Here is a 26,393-nt window from a genome sequence, read left to right on the forward strand (position 1 = left end):
ATTTATAGGCTTAAACATAGTGCATGGATGGGGACTGTGCCAATAATCAGTACCTCAGGTGCATAAAAGATGTGCTGTCAGTGCACCTAGAATTAGCCAGATACTGGTGTCAGGGAAGTAAAACTTCACCTGAATAGCGTGACTAGCGATGTATCACGGAATCGACGTGGAGTCTCAATGCTACGTGAGAGACTAAAACTAACAAGGGCCAGGAGACAAATGAACGCGGCCCGTGAAGCATTTGTCTCCTGGCCCTTGTTAGTTTTAGTCTCTCACGTAGCATTGAGACTCCACGTCGATTCCGTGATACATCGCTAGTCACGCTATTCAGGTGAAGTTTTACTTCCCTGACACCAGTATCTGGCTAATTCTAGGTGCACTGACAGCACATCTTTTATGCACCTGAGGTACTGATTATTGGCACAGTCCCCATCCATGCACTATGTTTAAGCCTATAAATATGGCGCTTTATAAATGTCATGACTACGCACATTTACGATTCTTTTGTGTTTTGTCTTGTGTATGTACGTCTCTCTTTTCATTATAGAGTAAACTCGTTTCTCTCCACCATTTTATTCTGTTGGCGGATTTTGTCCTGTGTTTATATATTATTTTTCACACAGCAGCCCACGGGAGGGTGAACCTTAGCGCGTTCACACCACCGGGGCACCCACACTTCTACTCTGGTCCTGATGAAAGCCTGTAGATCACACATAAAGGCAGAAACATGTTGACCGCCATGGAGTGAACCCGGTCTGTTATTTTTTGACCATCACTCCTTTTTATTATGTTTTAATTTTCCAATTAGCAAAACGAATAAAACACTTTTTTGACTTAATTGGGAATTTTAAATTCACTGTCACCACACAAAACCCCGCTCCGCAGTAACCTGGCGTTGCAGCACACTGGGATGGCATTCGGCCATGCCCGGTGGAGCCCGATGATGAAGCATGTCACCAACCAGGTTGGTGAGTGAGGGCTTTTCATACATAATTTGTATTACCTCCGTAGGTCTGTTTTCCTCCCTGTAATTGATCGGGCAGGTTCTGACCTTGGAGACCGGTGCTTCCTTGGATGGTGAGTGCATTCTTGAGATTACACTGACTTTGTTGGTTTATACATTTTCCCTTGAGGGGATCAGTCGTGTTATTACCCTTCCTCTTTTGTTGTTACTTGACATTTTGGCAGCGCACAGCTGTAAGAGCTCATTTGTCCTCCCTTATACTAAGGGGGCTCTTTCTCTCTGTTTCTCTCTTTTTTTGATCTTGATTTGATCATTTCCCGGATACTGACAATATGGCCACTCTCGGTCTCACTTTTTCTGACTCTGAGGTCGATGCCATTCTAGCACGTCCTTCCCTATTTGCAGATCCCACTATCTCACAGACGGTTACATATGCCAGTGAATGGGAACAACTCTCGGAACTAAAGAAAAACCGTATACGCACGATACTACACGGCACAATCCTCACTGAATATTTGAGGACTAATACTGCCCCTAGGGGCCTACTAGTGACTAATGCGCCCCGTATCTTCCTCGAGGATGCCACCTTTAGAAAGGAATGGGCCATGATTGCATGGCACTGCACTCGAGACTGGCTCGTTTTGATCATAAAAACAGCAGTACGATTATCAGAGGCAATCATGATTGAGATCACTCAAACAGAGACACAATTTAAGGCCACCCTAACGGGTTTAAAAAAACGGTTAGATGAACTTAACAAAGACATCAATGAATATAAGGAAAACCTAACTCAAAGTAAGGTGAACCAATTCCAAAAAGACCTTAAAAAGTTTGAATTCAACAAAGTCTACCCTTACGCTGATCCCTCTTTTGTGGCACTGCGCAAAACTGAGACCTACACCTATGGCTCTGAGGATGAGTCATCAAACAGTAGCGGCTCAAGCAATAACAGCTTTAGGCAGGCAAGAAGGGGTAAACAAAGGGGTAGAACACGCCCCCCTTCCAATCAATCCCCTTGGCTGAACTTCCCTCCCCAACAAGGGATCATGGGGTCACATCCTATGCAGTTCCATTACCCATTCAATCCACAAATGGGTTGGAATCCTGCGTATACGGCCCCTATGTATCCACAAAACCACTTTACACCGCCTCCTTTTTTAGAGAGAGGCCGAAGGGGAAAAGGTCGGCGGAGAGGGCCCAATCAAAGGGTCCATTGGATACAAGACGACCCGGTGGGCAACCATACCCGGAGCAAACAACCACAGGATCAAGCAATCGCAGGCCCGAGCAGCTCGACAGCCTAATTGTCAACCTATCTGACAAGATTCTAACTACCCAGGAGACAACAATACTGGAAAAAGGACTGGGGTTTGTTCCGTCAGCCCGTCCCGACAAATTCCGTCTCCATTGCGAACTCTCGGCTTTCTTCAGAAAACTGAAATTGAAAGCCTTTTTTGAGGAACATTCTTCAGAGGTAGCAGACTCTGATGTAGGTGACACACCTCTACGACCCAAGTCAACGTTCACACCCCCCCCACACACTATACCAGTTGAGATCGTGACTTTTGAACGAGCTGTATTTGCTGAGATTGAGAATATGGACCCCCCCTCCATTTTCAAAAATCTATAAAGCCGATGAATTCAGAGCCATCAATTCGTTACGACAGGACCCGAATCTCACCATCAAACCGGCAGACAAGGGTGGAGCAGTGGTCCTAATGAATACTGCTGATTACGACCATGAGTGCCGTAGACTCCTCAGTGACCGCAAGAACTATACACCGCTTCCCACTGACCCCTCTAACGATCTTAAGATCCAGATCGAGAGGATAGTCGAGGAAGCACTAACTGAAGGCACCATCACCAGACCTGAAGCACGTTTCCTTACCGAGAGCCAAGGGACTATTCCATATTTCTATACACTCCCCAAAATCCACAAGGGGAGACTCCCTCCCCCTGGGCGCCCCATTGTGTCGGGGATTGGCTCCCTCCTGGAACCATTATCACGGTTCTGCGACCATTTTCTTAAGCCTCTGGTCCAACAATCATCGACGTATCTTAAAGATACCAAGGACCTGCTCAAACTACTGAATGGTATTCAATGCTCAGAAAATACTATCCTGGTCACATTGGATATTGAGAGCTTATACACCAGTATCCCCCAGGACGAGACCATCCGGGTCCTGGGTGAATCTCTCAATTCCCATCCCTGGGAGTATAGGACCTCTAAGAACTTCATTATCCAATGTGCCACTCTGGCACTGAAAAGGAACTTTTTTGAGTATCAGGGACAACTATATCTGCAATCCACGGGTACTTCCATGGGGAGTACCTTTGCTCCGAGTGTAGCAGGTCTGTATGTGTACGATTTCGAACAGAAGTACATTCTCCCTGATACCAATCCTCATCTTCTCTCCATAGGCCTATGGAGACGATATATAGATGACGTGCTTCTCATATGGCACGGTGACACCAACGCCCTCGAAACATTCTTCCAGTGGATCAACACCTTGGATCCAAATTTGAGATTCACCTACACTTATGACTTTCACGAAGTCGTATTCCTAGATGTCTTGATCACTAACAAACATGGTTCTTTACACACCAGGACACATTACAAGCCTACATCTAGAAATAACCTTCTTGAATTCACAAGCTTCCACCCTCGTGCACTGAGGGAGAATCTGCCTTACGGGCAATTCCTCCGTCTACGACGGAACTGTACCGCTCTGGAAGATTTTAAGGCACAGTCTAGTGATCTAACTTCTAAAATGACAGCTAGAGGGTACCCTCTCCCCCTCCTCTCAAGGAGTTACAAACGGGCCAGAAACCAACCCAGAGAAGTCCTTCTGGAGGACTCTGTCAAAGACGTCACGTCTATACCACTCACATGCGTCACTACTTACAGTACCCTGTCCAATGCCATGAAGAAAGTTGTCACGAAACATTGGCGTATCATCAACAGTAATAACCGGAGATGGGAAAAACCTTTGTTTTCCTTCAAACGGGCTCAAAGCCTGCGTAACAGCCTAGTACAGACACGTCCCATTACCAGACCTAACACTGCTCAGAGATCCATTACAGAAGCATGGGGTCTTCCCAAGGTTACGGGCCATTTTCCTTGCTCGGATTGCAGTATATGCCATCTGACCTCTCACACCACCAGTCTTGAGCTGGAACCAGGCAAGATTTGGAACCAAAATAGCCACACCAACTGTAATACACCTAATGTTATCTATCTCATCACTTGTCCCTGTGATCTACGCTATGTAGGGATGACCACCAGGAAAGTGAAACTCCGCATATGCGAACATCGGAGCAACATTAGGTGCAAAAGAATCACTACTAAACTCAGTGAACATTTCTTGTCTGTTAACCATACCACCAATGACCTGCACTGGACAGTAATCGAAGAAGTCACAACACGCAGAAACATTCAAAAAATCCTTTTCGAGAAGGAACAAAGATGGGTGTACCGTCTGGGTACCAACCTGGTGGGTCTTAATGACAATATACCCTGGGTCAACATACTCTAAGTATGCTCTCATTTTTTGCATTCACTTTGATGGTACCGCTGATCAACAGTGACCTTCACATCTACTGGGCTTGGTCACCTTGTGTGATTCCACCATTGTCTACCCAGTATATAGTCCTGTTCTGACCCCCTTGTGCTGTACCCCATTACGCAATTAGCTTTCTCCGACTACCAGGGGCACATGACATGCAGTGTCCCCTTAAACACACCGCTTCCCAGTTTACCACTGGCACTCTACTCTGAATGAGCTTGTGGACGTCAGTTCCACGAACCGTCCCCCTAATCTGCATCTAGTGCTCAAACACAGACACACGTTTCTGATGTATCCTGCGTGCTCATGCTTATTCGCTTTGCACCGCATTAAGTTTCCTTTGTTTTAGTTGTCATTCAAAACAGCGGACGAGCCTCCACTCAGTCTCGCGTCCTATTGGCTGTGCCTTTACCTATCACTGCACAGCATGGTTTGTCTCGTCCCTCTATTGACTAGCTGTCTATGGTAATAATCGGACGAGCCTTTTGCCTACACACGTCCTATTGGCTGGGGCTCATCCAATCACAACGCAGCATGTTATGTGCTGCCCTATCACCGACGGGCTTCCTCTCTGCACTCTTGCTTTTAGGTACCTCGCCCCTGGTCTCTTCTCTCCCTGGACCCGGTGGCTCGAGGCGGTGTAGGTTCCTAACGGGTGCCGAGCAGCGAGGGCGTAAGTGCACCTTCTGGCTCCTGTATCCTTTTGGTAAGGCTGACAGTACTGTTCGGCTTGTGTTTTCCCTATTCAGCCGCTCGTGGCTGCTCTTTCTTTCTTTTTCTTTTCAGGGTGTGCCATATTTGCTCGCACCTCCACCCCGGGATCCCTGAGGCGACGAACGGTCTAGCCTCACAGTAAGAACCCCTCTACTCCCCTCGGCATTTCTACCCACCAGGAATGCTTCACGGGCCGCGTTCATTTGTCTCCTGGCCCTTGTTAGTTTTAGTCTCTCACGTAGCATTGAGACTCCACGTCGATTCCGTGATACATCGCTAGTCACGCTATTCAGGTGAAGTTTTACTTCCCTGACACCAGTATCTGGCTAATTCTAGGTGCACTGACAGCACATCTTTTATGCACCTGAGGTACTGATTATTGGCACAGTCCCCATCCATGCACTATGTTTAAGCCTATAAATATGGCGCTTTATAAATGTCATGACTACGCACATTTACGATTCTTTTGTGTTTTGTCTTGTGTATGTACGTCTCTCTTTTCATTATAGAGTAAACTCGTTTCTCTCCACCATTTTATTCTTTTGGCGGATTTTGTCCTGTGTTTATATATTATTTTTCACACAGCAGCCCACGGGAGGGTGAACCTTAGTGCGTTCACACCACCGGGGCACCCACACTTCCACTCTGGTCCTGATGAAAGCCTGTAGATCACACATAAAGGCAGAAACATGTTGACCGCCATGGAGTGAACCCGGTCTGTTATTTTTTGACCATCACTCCTTTTTATTGTGTTTTAATTTTCCAATTAGCAAAACGAATAAAACACTTTTTTGACTTAATTGGGAATTTTAAATTCACTGTCACCACACAAAACCCCGCTCCGCAGTAACCTGGCGTTGCAGCACACTGGGATGGCATTCGGCCATGCCCGGTGGAGCCCGATGATGAAGCATGTCACCAACCAGGTTGGTGAGTGAGGGCTTTTCATACATAATTTGTATTACCTCCGTAGGTCTGTTTTCCTCCCTGTAATTGATCGGGCAGGTTCTGACCTTGGAGACCGGTGCTTCCTTGGATGGTGAGTGCATTCTTGAGATTACACTGACTTCGTTGGTTTATACATTTTCCCTTGAGGGGATCAGTCGTGTTATTACCCTTCCTCTTTTGTTGTTACTTGACATTCTGTGAAATGAGTACACATTTTTGTATTATCTTCCTACACCTGATGTTACTGCGGTGCTCAGAGATTCTGATCTTTACGGGGTGAGTCGTCATGCCCACATACATGAGTTGGCATGGGCATTTTATCAGATAAACACAATTGCGAGTGTTACAATTAGTATGTGTCTTTTGCATTCAGGTTAGGTTATCTGACAAGGTGATCGATTTACTGGCTTTTGTAAGCGGGCACACTATGCACTGTCCACAAGGGTAGTGGCCCGTGACCGGTGGTAAGTTCCAAAGTCATCTAGTAGTAGGGGATTCTCTCTTTGGTCTCGTTCTAATTAGAAGGTTTTTTAGATTGCTTGTTCTCTTGAATGCGAATCTGGGTGGTGGTACTGGACAGTCGCCTATTTCAAGGAGCTTCCAGTGTTTGTATATGATCTTTTTGATCATATTTGATTCAGGGATATATGTGGCAACGCATTTTATTTGATCGTTGGTGGTTTTTTCATTGGTTTGTAGTAGTATCTCCCTGTTGGTGTTGCGTGCCCATTTGCATGCAGTTTTTACAGACACAATGGGATATTCCCTTCTTGTCAGATGGGTTGTGAGTTCGGCGGCCTGTGCGTTAAAGTCCTCCAATTTGCTGCAGTTCTGTCTAAGTGTTAGGTATTGCCCATAGGACAGATTGTTCCGTAATGCTTTTGGAAGAAAGCTACTGAAGAGAAGAGGACTATGGCTGTTAGTAGGCTTTTTGTAGGTTTTTGTAATCAGCCCTGTGGTGGACCGGCTGATTAGTAGGTCCAGGAACGGTATTTCTTTTTCTGATATATTTGCGGTGAAGTGTAGGAACGGATTGAGGCTGTTCACCCATGCCCATGCCACAAACAGGTTGCCCAGTAATAAAGTTTTATATTTGGTAAAGCGAGGCCCCCCCTTTTCTTGGGTAAGGAAAGATATTTATAAGCTCTTCTGGGTTTTTCGTAGCCCCAAATAAATCGGGAAAACAAGTCTTCAATCTTTTTCAGACAGCTGGCACTAAATTCTAACGGAATGTCAATTAACAAATAAAGACATTTTGGAAAAAAAAACATTTTGGAAAAAAAAGCATTTTAATTAAATTACATCGCCCAATTATTGAAAGGTGCAGATTATGTAGTCGATATAATTCGGGTTTGATTTTATTTATTTAAGGGTCTATATTGCAGTCCACAATTGCTTCGACGCTAGCCAGAATATCGACACCAAGGTATGTAGCCTTAACAACTTGTCTAATATCATCTCCCATACTAACATTTTTACAAATGATCTGGGTTTTGGTTTTGTTGAGGGAGTAGCCAGATAAGAGTCCAAACCTTTCTGCCTCTGTTTCAACCTCCACCATAGATATTCCAGGATTTGCTGTTACCAGGGAAATGTCATCGGCGTAAGCCAGGACATTCGTTTCCCAATTATGAAAAATAATGGGGCAAATTTTTTGATTAGCTTCCACCCGTCGTAAAAAAGGATCTATATATAATGCAAATAATAGTGGTGAGCTCGGGCATCCCTGGCGAGTACCTCTAGTTATTTTAAATGTATCTGTTAATGTGCCATTTAAAAATTGTTGAGCAGTTGGTTCGGTGTATAGCATCTTGAATGCCTGTATAAAGCCCTACCCAAAGCCGACCCTGGACAGGGTCTCCTACAAAAAAGACCAGGAGACCCTGTCAAAGGCCTTCTCAGCATCAAGTAAAATAAGTGCAATTGGATCCCTAGAAATATGAGCGGCGTCAAACAATGAAATAGTGCGCCGAATTTGATCTATTGTGCCAAGGTGATATTACTTTATGTATTACCCCGGCTAAGCGAACCACTAGTATTTTTTTATAGATTTTGCTATCTACATTTATCAAGGTTATGGGACGATTAGAGGCACGTTCGAGGGCAGATTTGTGTTTTTTCAGAAAAATTATAATTTTTGTGTGTGACCATGTTTCAGGTGGTCTCCCCCCTTAAATACATGTACAAACACGGAGCATTACCTCTTTGAGTTCGGTAGAATTCTTAAAATAAAATTCAGCTGGGATATTGTCCAATCCTGTAGCTTTACCGTTAGGAAGACTATTTATACAGAGGAGGGCATCTATCCATTGGGGAGGGGGCTCCTCAAGTAAAGCCTGGTCATCTTGAGTTAGTTGCACCCCTGGAATTGAATTAAGATATATTGAAATATCAATTTGCATGTGCCATTTAAGTTTCCTGATATAAGGCTTGATAATATGAAAAGAACACTTGTCGGATGCCCTCTGGATCTGAGATTGTTTTTTGTGTTGAATCTTTAATTACTGTTATGATATTCCTAGTACTTTTTTGTCTAGCCCGTATTGCGAGATGATGCCCAACCTGTTCACTACATTTATATGCTTCTTCCCTCCAGATTGATAATCTGTCAGCCGCTTTCTTGGCAATTTGCGCCATGACGAATGATTTTGCTGAGATTACTCTGGCTAATGCGTCCCCCGGGTCATTATCATCCCTAAGAGCAGATATTAAGTTTTCCTCAGCGGCAGCTAATAGGGTCTGTAAGTTATCCATAAGTTGGTGCTTTTTCCTATTTAAGAAAAACGAAAAGCTTAAAGTCTCGCCTCTTATTGATGCTTTTAACGCGTCCCAGACCGATTCGATCCCGGTGTTGTCTAAATTATCTTTGATAAATTGTGGAATCCAGTGTCTAATATGTTTGCAATATTCATCATTTAAAAGCAGAGATCGTTCAAAAGTCCAGTTGTTCAATTTTCTAGGAATCCCAATGCCCCCTTTTATTTCAACAGCTAAGGGATTGTGGTCTGACACTGTTTTTTTTCAATTAAACATGAGTGGAGAATTGAATGGGATGCAAAAATAAAGTCTAATCTAACCATTTTGTTATGTGGGAAGGAGTAAAAGGTATAGCCGGGATCGGTGGGATGTTGTAAATGCCAAATGTCTGTAAGAGCCTGTTCTTTACATAGCGTTCTTAAGGCTTTAAAAACCTTTGGTTTCCGTCCACGATATACCCAATTTTTATCAGAAACTATGTTCTTATTAGAAGGCAAATTGATATTGAAGTCATCACAAATAATTAAAGGTGGCGGCCATATGGCCAGTTCATTATTCATAGCTTCAAATATCGCAGGGTCATCTGCATTGCTACCATATACAGTACAAATCGTAAGTGGATCCCCATTCTCCCGACGACACTCCGTAATAACCCACCTCCCATATTAATCAGTTAGTGTGCGTGTAAATTGAATTGATCGTTTTGCGGACAATATTGCCACCCCGCGTACCCTGGCACCTTGTGTTGTAGCCCCAACCACTGTATAGCCAAGCGAATCTAACAGATGGATCTGAGTTCTCTCAATATGAGTTTCCTGTATGCATAAAATATCGGCCTTAAATAGTCTAAGAGCTACGGCAGTATTACGTCGTTTCTTCAGATCATTAAGGCCGCAAAGATTGATCGTTGCAAGGTGTAATTTACTCATTAAGACTAAAAAAGAATGCTCCTATAACAAAAGCCATGAAACAAATTGAAAAAAACAGTTCGAGACATCCCGCCTTGTGCCAACCCCTCCCCCTGCCCAGCCCCGACTCGACCCCCACCCGACCCCCACCCCCAGGAACCCCCCCACCCACCACCAACCACTTGAGGAAATTCGATTTTCGATCTCGCTTGTATTCAGCCACCATTTGTTTTGTGTTCCACCGCCATTTTGTATTGCCCTCACTCAGCCAGCACAATGAACAAAGTTTTTCTGCTGATCTTACTGCGACGTGTCAAATAACCTTCTGCCTCTGTTTACGAGACTGATGTCAGGGACTGGCTGAGTCCACTAATCCTCGTCTGGTTTGACTAAACCCTGTCTCAAATGTCTGTCGGTTCACACCATTCTTTCCTGACTTTATCTTATCTTCTGGCCTTCGCTATTCTCTACTTGTATTCTCTCATTTCACAACTGTCCTCCAAAGCATACAAATATGTCCTGCCACCTGCAAGTTGAGTTGTAGACACTACCACTGATTAACTTGTGGGGAGGGGTGACAAAAACAGTTGGAAGAGAGGTTTATTTGGGTTACTTGATATCTTGTTTTTAAACTTTTCTCATTGGTTATATCTTGTTTTCAAACTCTTCTCATTGGATAACCATGTATGCATTGGGAGTGTTCTTGGTGAATCTATGTGCTATAAAAGATTTTGCGCCACGGAGTAAAGTGGCAGTCTCCTAAGAACATACTGAGTGTACTTCTGGGACAACTGTACTTAGCTGCAGCTAATAAACCTGATCTTCTACGCTCAACAGAATGTCCTGTGTCTCTGTTCAACAAAGCAGGTGAACTCAGGAGATTAAGGCGTGCCCTGCGCCGCCAGGCCCATAAGGCCCTGGTTCTTCAATTGGTGCCCTCTGTGAGGCGGCTTCAGAGGTAGCGATTTTGCCTGAGGGTCGTGAGGAACCCCACAAGAAAATTCTGGAGGAATCGCGAACCACGTCAAGCGACCCCTGTATGTCGAAGTGGTCCGAAGGTCTTTTTCAGTGCGGATTCTCCTTCCTGACGGCTGCTGATGACTGCTGCCCTGACTGCCGCCTTGCTTTGGCCCCTTTTGGTGATGTATGGTATCGCGAGACATTAGACAGGCCTCTGTTGGCGTAAGAAGACACTTAGTTAAGTATTGGTGGGTAGCTCCCCCTATTTTGTTTTGATTTGGGTCTTTGATTCGGCTATTGCAAAAGCCGAAGCCGAGGGGTGAGTACAGATTGTGCTATATTATTTGAGTTAACCCCTTGATGTTTGTGAACAGTCCAGTGAAATCACGATGCCTGGTCTGAGTAAGTTTAGAAAGTTTTGTTGTTTTGGTTGTGATAGGGATTCCCGGCTGGAGGACTCTTGTCTAATTCCTCCGGTTGGAACTCCCACTTATGAGCTTTAGTCTAAACATGGTGTTGGCCCCATTGCCTTTAATGAGGCATGGATCCGATACACAAAGAACGATGGTGTTCTACAGTGGCCACAGAATGGTAGCTTTGAGCCTGACATATTAGATAATTTGGAAGCAATTTTGCTTAAAAGAAAAGCCCGGCCGGCAATGTTTGACTCTTTCCGCCTCTGGCGTAAGGAAGCCAAACAGAGAGAAATTAAACAGGCAAAACGAGATAAGAAAACACAAAGTATGACGATTATACAGGCTGCCCAGCAGTTTAAAGATAATGAGATTAATCATGAAATGGAAATTTCAGAGAGACAGCATCGTATGGCGATAGATAAATGCTATCCGGTGTTGCCTATTTCCCCTTCTGATAAAAGTAAGGATCCGGAGGAAGACCCTTTGATGTCTCACTTATTGAGATTGCCTCCTCCCTATGTACAAGGTACTAATGCACCCCCATTGTTACAACCAGTTCAGCCATTAGTTGCGCCTCCGCCTGCTCTGGCTCTTCCGCATTTGCCCCTTCCGGTAGTGCCACCCCCACCTCTTCCGCCACCGACTTCTTTGCCTCCGTTTCCTGAACATCAATCTCCTTTGCCTTCGGCTCCCCTTATAACTGTTAATTCTTCTGTTAGTTCACCTAATACCTTGTCCCCTGTTCTTATGTCTAATTCTCCTACTGTGCGCAAACAAATCACAGATACTGTCTCTGGGATTCTGTCTCCTTTCTTTGAGACTTTGAATATGTCTCCGGCTTTTTCTCGAAGACAGTCTCGTAGTCAACTCCCAGGTTCCGACGAACGGGTGGTATTGGACTCTCTCGCTCGCAAATGGATCGAGAAGGGTCCCCAGTATAGTGTGAAAGATATCATGACCACCTTTCATCAGTGGGGGGCGCCCACACAGAGATATGTATTTAATGTTATGTGTGACACTCTCGCTAAAGAATGGGAGGATATGGATTTGGGTTTACTTCCTCAGGGTTTGTTGGATGTTCAGGCTAATTTCGATGAGGGACTCATTGTGGGTTCTAAGGTTGAGGATGCCGTAAGGACACTTGTCACTTTTAGGTCCTTATTTTCCTCACAGACTTTTTTTGATTCCGATCCTGCTGTTAGGCTGACATCCAAACATTATCCCATGAGAGAGGTTCCTCCAGTGTGGAGAGAAGCGGTTGCACAAGCAGGTGTTAATCCAGCTGTTCCCGCGCACTTCCAGCGTAAATGGGTACATGTCCCCTGGAAGAGACCTGAAGTTTTGGCTCTTAAACAGTCTCTACTGGATCCCCGTAAAAATCCTGCTGGCTGTTATAAGGAGTTGTCCCAGACTGTTGATGCCTGTATTATGAATTTAGCCGATATTGATCTGTTGATGGGAAATGTAGTCCCACAAGCATTATGGGCTCGGATTCGTAGAGAGGATCACGCCCAAGCATTGGGTGGCGATTGGGCTGCTATAACTGCCGCGGATGCAGACCAAGTGGGTGGTGCTAAGCCTGATGTTTTGATTTCAGAACTCCCTGGTAGGATTATTACTTTAATGAAAACGATGATGCCCGCCTTGCGAGTTAATTGGGATAAATTAGCTGCGTGTAAGCAGAAGAAAGATGAGAGTCTCTGATTTCTTCACTCGTTTTGAGGAGACGTTTATTGATCACAGTGGTCAGGATGGATCTCTGACATATTATCGAAAGACACATTATCGAACTACACAAATATCGCAACAAAAATATCGACATCAAAATTATCGACATTGTATACTTAATTAAAAAACTACACTAATATCGACACTACAATATCGTAATACAATTATATCGATCACACTAAAATCGCACACATCAATATCGCAATACTAAATATCGACATAAATAAATAAATATAACACATGTAACAAATATCGATAACCAAAATATAGACATCAATAATATCGTTTTTTTTTAAATATATCGACAATTCTAATACTAATAAAACCAATACTTTAAACAACATAAATACAATATTTTCCTAAAACATACATTTTCCAATTATATTCTACTTAAACATAAACATAACATTTATAACTATATAAATATTTAACAACATAATAAAAAAAACTGAAATAATTATCACATAGGCATTTCGAACACATTCAAAAAAATTAAAACACATTATAAACAATCTTTTTTTTATATAATTATTTAAAACTCTCCTCCTTTAAAACTAAATATACTCTTACTTAGCATTTTCCATAAAAGGAAACCAATTAAATAAAAAAAATTCAAAACATCCAATAGAAAGGCCACATACAGAAAGCAACCAATAACATTCAAGAAACAATTTAAAACCACTATATAAACCAATTAAAACAAGTCTTCTACTGTGCCTTAAACCAAAGCATTGAACGAAGAAGAAACTCTGCTAAACAGAAGAAACCTACATCCTACTACTATTCTAAAAACGTAAGTAAATTATCTTTTCTAACTAAACTGCCAAATTAAACTAAAACACTAAATTATCTTTACTCAAATAAATAACTAACTTATATATTCCATCTCTTTATGTTTCCACTACAGATATTACTCAAAACAGCTAAAGAAAAGATTGAACATTGCCAGAAAGGACTCACTAAAAAAGTAAGTATACTATCAAAATACTTTCTAAAATATTAATTAAATCCTACTCAAACCCCAAAACATTCTAAACCCCTAAACAAATCCATGTTCTCTTTTTTAAGTTTTTAAAAACCTGTATAAATTAACACCTATAGTCTATACCAAACAGCAATACCACCCCACTTAAAAAAACTAAAACAACCAAAACAATATGGTGCCAATCACGATCCTGTAAAAACCGGGTACGAACCGTCGGACGGAGCATATTCTCCGTCCGACGCGTACCCGGTCGTCAAAATATACCAACATGGAATTACGATTCGCACGGAAACACCATTTCCGTACGAATCGTACAAAACCCCGACCGACTAAAACAAACATACAAATGCGATCCGGGAAAGCGCCGACCTGACGTCGGGACGCACGCAGCCTGCCATTCACGAACCAGGAATTACGATTCGCACCGACGTCATCCCGCACGGTGAATATTTTCTGGCTGCCAAAAACTGCCGGGAAATCAGGACGACGCGAACAAGGAGTACCAGTACGCGACGGACAGACAGGACGACGCGAACAAGGAGTACCCGTACGCGACGGACAGACATGGACCCGAACCTACGTGTCATCCCGGCTCTCATAGCAGTCGACCTCCTCTACAGGTTACGACGCAGACGCCGCAGAAGGTCAGAACAACAAAGGGAGGGGGGAAAGGGGGGGGGTGGCAGGTCCAGGGCAGGCCACAAAACCACCACCATAGTCACACAGCACACATGCCCTGGACATACCTGACCCTCAGGCCCTGGTCACTACGAGGGGGTGGGGGCGTGTCCAGCTAAGCCAGCGACCGCCACAACGGAAGTTCTTGACGACGCGAACCGGCAACACAACCAGACAGGTACGTCCCGTACCCACGCCTTAAGAGCGTGGGTACGAGTCGTACCACGCCCACACCTACGTCACCACAACAATGGCGGGACGGCTCGTACCCACGTGGCAAAGGCCTGGGTACGGGCCGCACAAGCATCACATAGCGTGGGGACGGATATGTACGGACCGTACCCCCACCCCGTATGCATGGAGCGTACCCCCAACCCCAACAGTGCAAGTACGACACGTACCCCCACCCGCGTATGCAAGGAGCGTACCCCCCATGCCAACAGTGTAAGTACGACACGTACCCCCACCCGCGTATGCAAGGAGCGTTCCCCCCATGCCAACAGTGTAAGTACGACACGTACCCCCACCCGCGTATGCAAGGAGCGTACCCCCCATGCCAACAGTGTAAGTACGACACGTACCCCCACCCGCGTATGCAAGGAGCGTACCCCCACCCCAACCGTGTATGTACGACCCGTACCCTCACCCGCGTATGCATAGAGCTTACCCCCCACCCCAACAGTGTAAGTACGACCCGTACCCCCACCCGCGTACGTATGGAGCGTACCCCCACCCCAACAGTGTAAGTACGACACGTACCCCCACCCGCGGACGTATGGAGCGTACCCCCACCCCAACAGTGTAAGTACGACACGTACCCCCACCCACGTATGCAAGGAGCGTACCCCCCATGCCAACAGTGTAAATACGACACGTACCCCCACCCGCGTATGCAAGGAGCATACCCCCCATGCCAACAGTGTAAGTACGACACGTACCCCCACTCGCGTATGCAAGGAGCGTACCCCCCACCCCAACCGTGTATGTACGACCCGTACCCTCACCCGCGTATGCATGGAGCATACCCCCCACCCCAACAGTGTAAGTACGACCCGTACCCCCACCAGCGTACGTATGGAGCGTACCCCCACCCCAACAGTGTAAGTAGGACAAGTACCCCCACCCGCGGACGTATGGAGCGTACCCCCACCCCAACAGTGTAAGTACGACACGTACCCCCACCCGCGTATGCAAGGAGCGTACCCCCCATGCCAACAGTGTAAGTACGACCCGTACCCCCACCCGCGTACGTATGGAGCGTACCCCCACCCCAACAGTGTAAGTACGTCACGTACCCCCACCCGCGGACGTATGGAGCGTACCCCCACCCCAACAGTGTAAGTACAACACGTACCCCCACCCGCGTATGCAAGGAGCGTACCCCCATGCCAACAGTGTAAGTACGACCCGTACCCCCACCCGCAGACGTATGGAGCGTACCCCCACCCCAACAGTGTAAGTACGACCCGTACCCTCACCCGCGGACGTATGGAGCATACCCCCACCCCAACAGTGTAAGTACGACCCGTACCCCCACCCCAACCGTGTATGTACGACACGTACCCCCACCTCGTATGCATGGAGCGTACCCCCCATGCCAACAGTGTAAGTACGACACGTACCCCCACCCGTGTATGCAAGGAGCGTACCCCCCATGGCAACATTGTACGTACGACACGTCCCCCCACCCGCGTATGCATGGAGCGTACCCCCCACCCCAACCGTGTATGTACGACCCGTACCCCCATGGAGCGAACCCACACACGTGTATGGACAAAGCGTACATATTGTTAAATAGGAGGGGTGTGTGCAGAGTCCTCCCAGCAGTGCCCAGACATAGGAGGGGTGGGTGCCTATCACTCCCAGCAGTGCCCAGACACAGGAGGGGTGGGTGCCTATCACTCCCAGCAGTGCCCAGAGACAGGAGGGGTGGGTGCCCATCACTCCCAGCAGTGCCCAGAGTCAGGAGGGGTGGGTGCCTATCACTACCAGCAGTGCCCAGAGACAGGAGGGGTGTGTGCAGAGTCCTCCCAGCAGTGCCCAGAGACAGGATGGGTGGGTGCCTATCACTCCCAGCAGTGCCCAGAGTCAGGAGGGGTGGGTGCAGAGTCCTCCCAGCAGTGCCCAGAGACAGGAGGGGTGTGTGCAGAGTCCTCCCAGCAGTGCCCAGAGACAGGAGGGGTGGGTGCCTATCACTCCCAGCAGTGCCCAGAGACAGGAGGTGTGGGTGCAGAGTCCTCCCAGCAGTGCCCAGAGACAGGAGGGGTGGGTGCTGAGTCCTCCCAGCAGTGCCCAGAGACAGGAGGGGTGGGTGCAGAGTCCTCCCAGCAGTGCCCAGAGACAGGAGGGGTGTGTGCAGAGTCCTCCCAGCAGTGCCCAGAGACAGGAGGGGTGGGTGCCTATCACTCCCAGCAGTGCCCAGACGCAGGAGGGGTGGGTGCCTATCACTCCCAGCAGTGCCCAGAGACAGGAGGGGTGGGTGCAGAGTCCTCCCAGCAGTGCCCAGAGACAGGAGGGGTGTGTGCAGAGTCTTCCCAGCAGTGCCCAGAGACAGGAGGGGTGGGTGCCTGTCACTCCCAGCAGTGCCCAGAGACAGGAGGGGTGGGTGCAGAGTCCTCCCAGCAGTGGCCAGACATAGGAGGGGTGAGTGCAGAGTCCTCCCAGCAGTGCCCAGAGTCAGGAGGGGTGGGTGCCTATCACTCCCAGCAGTGCCCAGACGCAGGAGGGGTGGGTGCCTATCACTCCCAGCAGTGCCCAGAGTCAGGAGGGGTGTGTGTAGAGTCCTCCCAGCAGTGCCCAGAGACAGGAGGGGTGGGTGCCTAACGCTCCCAGCAGTGCCCAGAGACAGAAGGGGTGGGTGCAGAGTCCTCCCAGCAGTGCCCAGAGACAGGAGGAGTGGGTGCCTATCACTCCCAGCAGTGCCCAGAGACAGGAGGGGTGGGTGCAGAGTCCTCCCAGCAGTGCCCAGAGACAGGAGGGGTGGGTGCTGAGTCCTCCCAGCAGTGCCCAGAGACAGGAGGGGTGGGTGCAGAGTCCTCCCAGCAGTGCCCAGAGACAGGAGGGGGTGGGTGCCTATCACTCCCAGCAGTGCCCAGAGACAGGAGGGGTGGGTGCAGAGTCCTCCCAGCAGTGCCCAGAGACAGGAGGGGTGGGTGCTGAGTCCTCCCAGCAGTGCCCAGAGACAGGAGGGGTGGGTGCAGAGTCCTCCCAGCAGTGCCCAGAGACAGGAGGGGTGTGTGCAGAGTCCTCCCAGCAGTGCCCAGAGACAGGAGGGGTGGGTGCCTATCACTCCCAGCAGTGCCCAGACGCAGGAGGGGTGGGTGCCTATCACTCCCAGCAGTGCCCAGAGTCAGGAGGGGTGTGTGTAGAGTCCTCCCAGCAGTGCCCAGAGACAGGAGGGGTGGGTGCCTATCACTCCCAGCAGTGCCCAGCGTCAGGAGGGGTGTGTGTAGAGTCCTCCCAGCAGTGCCCAGAGACAGGAGGGGTGGGTGCCTATCACTCCCAGCAGTGCCCAGAGACAGGAGGGGTGGGTGCAGAGTCCTCCCAGCAGTGCCCAGAGACAGGAGGGGTGTGTGCAGAGTGCTCCCAGCAGTGCCCAGACACAGGAGGGGTGGGTGCCTATCACTCCCAGCAGTGCCCAGAGTCAGGAGGGGTGGGTGCAGAGTCCTCCCAGCAGTGCCCAGAGACAGGAGGGGTGGGTGCAGAGTCCTCCCAGCAGTGCCCAGAGACAGGAGGGGTGGGTGCCTATCACTCCCAGCAGTGCCCAGAGACAGGAGGGGTGGGTGCAGAGTCCTCCCAGCAGTGCCCAGAGACAGGAGGGGTGGGTGCTGAGTCCTCCCAGCAGTGCCCAGAGACAGGAGGGGTGGGTGCAGAGTCCTCCCAGCAGTGCCCAGAGACAGGAGGGGTGTGTGCAGAGTCCTCCCAGCAGTGCCCAGAGACAGGAGGGGTGGGTGCCTATCACTCCCAGCAGTGCCCAGACGCAGGAGGGGTGGGTGCCTATCACTCCCAGCAGTGCCCAGAGTCAGGAGGGGTGTGTGTAGAGTCCTCCCAGCAGTGCCCAGAGACAGGAGGGGTGGGTGCCTATCACTCCCAGCAGTGCCCAGCGTCAGGAGGGGTGTGTGTAGAGTCCTCCCAGCAGTGCCCAGAGACAGGAGGGGTGGGTGCCTATCACTCCCAGCAGTGCCCAGAGACAGGAGGGGTGGGTGCAGAGTCCTCCCAGCAGTGCCCAGAGACAGGAGGGGTGTGTGCAGAGTGCTCCCAGCAGTGCCCAGACACAGGAGGGGTGGGTGCCTATCACTCCCAGCAGTGCCCAGAGTCAGGAGGGGTGGGTGCAGAGTCCTCCCAGCAGTGGCCAGACATAGGAGGGGTGGGTGCAGAGTCCTCCCAGCAGTGCCCAGAGTCAGGAGGGGTGGGAGCCTATCACTCCCAGCAGTGCCCAGAGTCAGGAGGGGTGTGTGTAGAGTCCTCCCAGCAGTGCCCAGAGACAGGAGGGGTGGGTGCCTATCACTCCCAGCAGTGCCCAGAGACAGGAGGGGTGGGTGCAGAGTCCTCCCAGCAGTGCCCAGAGACAGGAGGGGTGTGTGCAGAGTCCTCCCAGCAGTGCCCAGAGACAGGAGGGGTGGGTGCCTATCACTCCCAGCAGTGCCCAGAGTCAGGAGGGGTGTGTGTAGAGTCCTCCCAGCAGTGCCCAGAGACAGGAGGGGTGGGTGCCTATCACTCCCAGCAGTGCCCAGAGACAGGAGGGGTGGGTGCCTATCACTCCCAGCAGTGCCCAGAGTCAGGAGGGGTGGGTGCCTATCACTCCCAGCAGTGCCCAGAGACAGGAGGGGTGTGTGCAGAGTCCTCCCAGCAGTGCCCAGAGACAGGAGGGGTGGGTGCCTATCACTCCCAGCAGTGCCCAGAGACAGGAGGGGTGGGTGCCTATCACTCCCAGCAGTGCCCAGAGACAGGAGGGGTGGGTGCCTATCACTCACAGCAGTGCCCATGGAACGCAAAGGGTGGAGTAGCCACAGATACCATACCCACAAATTTCAGTCAGGTGCACAAAGACCCTGCAGTACATGTACCACATGTGTGCGAGGCTGGGAGTATACGCATGCATAGCGCAGAAAAGAAAACATGTACACATGAAGTCATGTCAATAGTCCACATACACAAGTACAATGACTACCAAGAATGCCACGAATGATGCAGGTGGAGACATCGCTCAGCATGCATGTGCAAAGTAGAAGGAGTCCGTCACACACCCAGCTAATGTACACACAGCTCAGCGCTAAATATTGGGAACACCCTGCAGGGAAGATGTCAGGGTACACAGAGGAAGGAATACACCTTTGGACAATTTCACCATGCAGCAACTGCTTACATGAACAGAGAAAGCTAGCTAACTCCGTGTGATGGCACACAGATCCCAGGGTCCCCCCTATGACCAGCACACTACTACATTTCCCACACAACCAACACATGATCACCACCCAAAATCATGTAGCAGCCCCACCAACAGCAATATCAGAAAAGCAGTAGTGTTCAAAGGAAACAAAAATGGCTTTAATCAGCAATATCAAAAATTGTATGTCCGTAGAAAGTTCAATATTTACAAAGCCCATTGGGCAGTCCAGAAGTCACAGCTGGAACGGGGGACACAGTGGGATGCGTGTCCCCTAGCTTGCCTGCACAGTTACATTCCGTCGTCTTCCACAGGGGTGAGGGCATCATGTGGGGGGGAAGAAACAGGCACCGCAGGGACAGGAGGGTGAAGGGTAGGCGTCGTGGGTGCAGGGATGGAGGACTCCACCACAGGGGGTGGGACAGGGCCAAAGGTGGAGGCCAGGATCTCGCTGCACACCTTAGCAAGGTCCTCCAGGGAATCCCCTGCACCCGAAGGAACCACAGGCCCCAAGGAGGGGGGGGGGGGGTCAGAGGGATGGGTCGCAGTGCCACTGGGGGAGGGTGTAGACAGGGGGGGGGAATCAACCACCCTGACCGAGGACTTCCTTGACCGCTTGTGTGGTGGTGCCACTGTGGGGCTCAGGGACAGAGCGGCCATGAAGGAGTCTTTGGGGGAGATGTGGCCAGGAGAGCTGAGGGGAGGGGATTTGGAGGGAGTGGATTGGGTGGAATGCGGACTCCCACTCTGGCTGCGTGTCACACGTTTGCCCCCCGACCCAGTGGGTGTGCCTACTTCACCCTGTGTGTGCGTGTCAGGAGGTGTGTGGTGGACCTTCCCTACTGGTGTGGTGCCTGTGTGTGTTGTGGTGGGTGCATGCTGACGTCTGGGTGTACGTGGGACAGGCATGGGAGTGGGAAGTGTGGATGGGGCAGGGGTAGGGGGTGGGACGTAGCGCTGCAGGAGACCCACTGCTGCAGTCAGTGTCGAGTCTATCGACCTCAGCAAGCTGCGTTGGTCAGCCTGCGATGAATGAATGCCCTCCAAGTATGCCTCCATGTTGTGCAGCACTTGGCTGTGGCCATGGAGGACATTAAGGATCGCAGCCTGACCAACCTGCAACTGCCGCTGGATGTCCACAGACTCGGCATTGGCGGCAGCAGTGGAGACAGGGGCAGGGGGTGCGGTGCCTGGCAGGAAGGAGACATGTGGTGACCGGGCACGCTGGGAAGGGACACGAGCAAGTGGGAGGCGGCTGATGGCAATGGAGGGGGCGGGGCGAGATGTAGTGCCGCTGTCAGCTGCTGGTGCAGCCGCCGCCCACTCGGAGAGATCATCCTCGGACCCGTCAGCTTCATACTCTGTTGTGCCAGTCGACAGGTCCCCGGGTTCACTCTCCTCCGCCTCTGTCCCACTTGATGTGCCAGCCCCGATGTCACCGCTGGCACTGGTGCTCGGTCCCTCTGCTCCGTCTGTGCCCATGGTGGTACAAAAGGGGGTGGTGATGGATGGAGCATCAGAACCAATCAAACACTCACACCCAGTCAACAGATCTGGGTTTGATCCATCACCGTTCTTTAGCCCACTCTGCCACCCCAGTTCAGACATGGCCATATGCAAATCAGTCTGACCCTGTGCCTCATGGGAACAGTCCAGCCCGAACTGCCAAGCCATGCCTTCCCTGGACCGGAAACAAGCTTCCTAGGACCGGTTTCTGGCATTTCAGCCGTCTTCAGCCAGGCTTGCTTGAATCCAGTGGCAAAGTGAGCAAGGGACTCACGTCTGAGCATACCCTGCCAACTTATGGCGAACAAAGTGGTACAAAAGGGGGTGGTGATGGACGGAGCATCAGAACCAATCAAACACTCACACCCAGTCAACAGATCTGGGTTTGATCCATCACCGTTCTTTAGCCCACTCTGCCACCCCAGTTCAGACATGGCCATATGCAAATCAGTCTGACCCTGTGCCTCATGGGAACAGTCCAGCCCGAACTGCCAAGCCATGCCTTCCCTGGACCGGAAACAAGCTTCCTAGGACCGGTTTCTGGCATTTCCGCCGTCTTCAGCCAGGCTTGCTTGAATCCAGTGGCAAAGTGAGCAAGGGACGCCCCTTGCTCACTTTGCCACTGGATTCAAGCAAGCCTGGCTGAAGACGGCGGAAATGCCAGAAACCGGTCCTAGGAAGCTTGTTTCCGGTCCAGGGAAGGCATGGCTTGGCAGTTCGGGCTGGACTGTTCCCATGAGGCACAGGGTCAGACTGATTTGCATATGGCCATGTCTGAACTGGGGTGGCAGAGTGGGCTAAAGAACGGTGATGGATCAAACCCAGATCTGTTGACTGGGTGTGAGTGTTTGATTGGTTCTGATGCTCCGTCCATCACCACCCCCTTTTGTACCGTCTGTGCCCATGTCTCCCTCCGTGTCCCCCGACGATGCTGTGGGCAGGGTGAAGAAACAGAAATTAATCATACACCTGTATACATATGTCACATGAGTCCAATCTACATAGGTCACAGTGCATAGCCTGAAACAAAAGAAGAGTTACATCTACAAAACAAGGTACATATGTAGGGCATGCAAGACACAGTTTTTTGACCCACCATGCCACCGAAAAACTATGGAGAGCATGACACAATAGCAAATGAGATGGAATGGAATTTTGACTGAGGAGCACGGCCCTGGGGACTATCCAGCACTGCATCTGCACCACACAGCGTGGCAGGAAATAGGGATGAGCAGGGACCATACCCAGGAACAAGAGGCACATGCAGCATAGGTTAAACTGAAAACATGCCCACCATGACTGGCCCACTGCACCTTGAGTGCATGTCCAGACCAACATCACACACTGGCCAGTCCTAGCAAGGAGATATCAGGTTGTGACATGAAGGCCATGCCCGCACCACCCACCCCCTACATGAGACTATTATTTTGAGACACAGGAAGCACTTACATCCCTTAGTCTGGGTGAAATACACATGGGATGCAACAAATCAAGGTTGCACACAAAATACCCAAGGTGCGCCTGTCCAAATAATCATGTACAAATGGGCATCATCAGATGATTGTAACAAGACACACAGGCAATGTCCACCGTGAGTATGAACAAGGAAAATCAGGTCAGTCTGTACAGTGGACACTTGTACTACATTTCACGTCAATATACATTTGGCCAGGGGACAATGGCACAGAGCACAACCTATGCTGTAGACACAGAGATTGTCAACATATTCGGATTACACACATGATACCTAGGAAAACATGCCCCTGGGGACAGTGGTGGCCACACAACTCCATGCTCCTGAATGGGAATGACTGCAACACACGCTACCATCCCCGCACTATGCGTACCGCACACTCATGCACATCATGTCACAGGCCACCACATAGGACATGCGTGCTGTAAGGCCTCACACTTTAGAGACTAACTCCCATGTCTGGACTCAGCATTAGTGCCAACTGACATGGAACCCACAATACCAGAACTGGACAGGGCACAGGCAAGGTCCCAAAACATGTTACACACCACCCCCACACATGATGCTGCAGGCATTGTACACGCGGAGAAGGTGCCAGGCTACATAACCTTGTGACAGAGTGACGTCACACAGACCAGGGAACACATTGCAAGGAGGGGAAGGGAGGCAGGAGAGCACTGCAATACTGTGGGTAACAGGATCTGCACAGCACCATTAAACCCTGGCAGTGCATCCATGGAACAGTGCACTTACAAATGCTGGTGAAACACAACAAACACACATGTACCTACCCCCTTCCTGCTGCTGCATCTCCTGTAAGCGCCTCTCCAAGTCTGGAAAGACCACCGGCAGCACACGCTTGTGGATGTGGGTCAGTCGGCGGCGCCCGGGGTTCTTATGGCTCTCAGGTGAGTCCTCCAGCAGGACCCGTGCGATCCTCCGCGTCCAGCACCGGATATCCTGCCAGCGTTTCCTCACCTGGGACAGGCTCCGCCTCCGACCATCCGCACCCCTCACGGCACTGACGGCGGTCAGCCAGATCTGCTCCTTGGCAGAGGCGCCTACCTGTGAGGATGAACAAGTGAAACTACATCAATACACCTGCAACATGTCACAGAGACACATATGGGAACAAATTAGCTGGTTACAACAAGGCATGTCATGCAGCCAACGCATTGTACCTTTGCCATAGGGACATACTCCTCTGAGGAAGGGCAAAAGCAGTATGTGCCACTGAAAGTACACAGGTGGAATGAGGGCAAATACACAATCAATTATCAAGGCTCACACTGTGCATCACACCCACCCCTCCTGTTTCTGGGCACTGCTGGGAGGACTCTACACACACCCCTCCTGACTCTGGGCACTGCTGGGAGTGATAGGCACCCACCCCTCCTGTCTCTGGGCACTGCTGGGAGGACTCTGCACCCACCCCTCCTGTCTCTGGGTACTGCTGGGAGGACTCTGCACCCACCCCTCCTGTCTCTGGGCACTGCTGGGAGGACTCTGCACCCACCCCTCCTGACTCTGGGCACTGCTGGGAGTGATAGGCACCCACCCCTCCTGTCTCTGGGCACTGCTGGGAGGACTCTGCACCCACCCCTCCTGTCTCTGGGCACTGCTGGGAGGACTCTGCACCCACCCCTCCTGACTCTGGGCACTGCTGGGAGTGATAGGCACCCACCCCTCCTGTCTCTGGGCACTGCTGGGAGGACTCTGCACCCACCCCTCCTGTCTCTGGGCACTGCTGGGAGGACTCTGCACCCACCCCTCCTGTCTCTGGGCACTGCTGGGAGACATCAGGCATTCCCCCCCGGGACCCCCACTACAGTACATAGCATGTGTGTCACACCTGGACACAATGGCAGAAGTCACTGTCACAAAAGAAGGGACACAGTCTGTGCTAGTAGCTCTGCACTCACCTGATACCCTGGTCGCCCATACAGCAGGGGGTACTGTGGGAGGATCACATCCAGCAATGCCAGGTTCTCCTCCAGGGTGAATGGCTGTGACCTCTCCACAGACCTTGACATGGTTCCAGGGAATCACGAGCAGCAGCAGTGTGTTAGATAGGAAATATGTGCAGGCAAGTGCTCCCTCATGGGACCTGGCTGCCTTATATCTGCCTTGCTGGCCTGTTTCATGCACAGGAGTACAGAGTGTTTGGTCACTCACATTTGCATCCTATGTTTCCTCCAATCCCTTCAAACCTAGCACAGTCAGTGGGTTCTCATTGTGTTTTTTTCTTCAGCATGATGTCAACCCCACAAACACATTGCAACAAAGTAGATTCATTCCAACTGACTTCTGCTGTGCACCTTCCAGAACAAATTCAAACTTGAAATTTAGGCTCCATGACAACCAGCATGCATGTAGGCCTCAATACTTGTCCCTCATGTGTCCCCTATGTAAAATTGAGCTTCACCCACAGGTACGGTGCGTTCCGGGCCCCTAGGGCACCCCAAATGCATAGCAACGGCCCGTACACACGTGCGTACGTTCACTATCACTATGGGTGTCCTCGCGTATGCGTACTCGTAGTGATAGTGAGCGTACAGGCGTTTGTACGGCCCGTACCACTATGGGTGTCCTCGCGTATGCGTACTCGTACTGGTACGGCCCGTACACACGCCTGTACGCTCACTATCACTACGAGTACGCATACGCGAGGACAGCCATAGTGATAGTGAACGTACAGGCGTGTGTACGGGCCGTACCAGTACGCGTACGCATACGCAAGGACACCCATAGTGATAGTGAACGTACAGGCGTGTGTACGGGCCGTACCAGTACGAGTACGCATACGCGAGGACACCCATAGTGGTACGGCCCGTACACACGCCTGTACGCTCACTATCACTACGAGTACGCATACGCGAGGACACCCATAGTGATAGTGAACGTACAGGCGTGTGTACGGGCCGTACCACTATGGGTGTTCTCGCGTATGCGTACTTTCTGACCGTACACATGCCTGTACGCTCACCATCACTATGGGTACACATACGGCAGCACTCCCATAGTGATATGGGAACGTACACAGGCCCTCTTAGCAGCAGTACGGGGGTTTTCACACATCACAGTGGTGAGAGGCAGCACACAGGAAGGAATAGGGCGGACATACTTGTCCATGGATGGACATCAAGGCATTGTCTGTGCAGTACTACATGTGTGGGGCACAGGTGTGACAGGCTGTGATGTGGCACATTACTCCTGAGTCGAGAAGGCACCAGATGTATGATGAGATGTGTACAGATGTAATGTGTGACAGTGCAATGTGTGCCAGGCATGCCCTTGACTCCTTGGACATGTGTGCATGTCGTACTGCACACTTGGGATGACCGACAGTGGCATGGCACGGACACCAACACACGGAAGTGTCCCCTGATGCCCGGTACAGGGG

The sequence above is a fragment of the Triturus cristatus genome, chromosome 2_1 (assembly GCF_964204655.1).
Source record: "Triturus cristatus chromosome 2_1, aTriCri1.1, whole genome shotgun sequence".
Classification (NCBI taxonomy): Eukaryota; Metazoa; Chordata; class Amphibia; order Caudata; family Salamandridae; genus Triturus; species Triturus cristatus.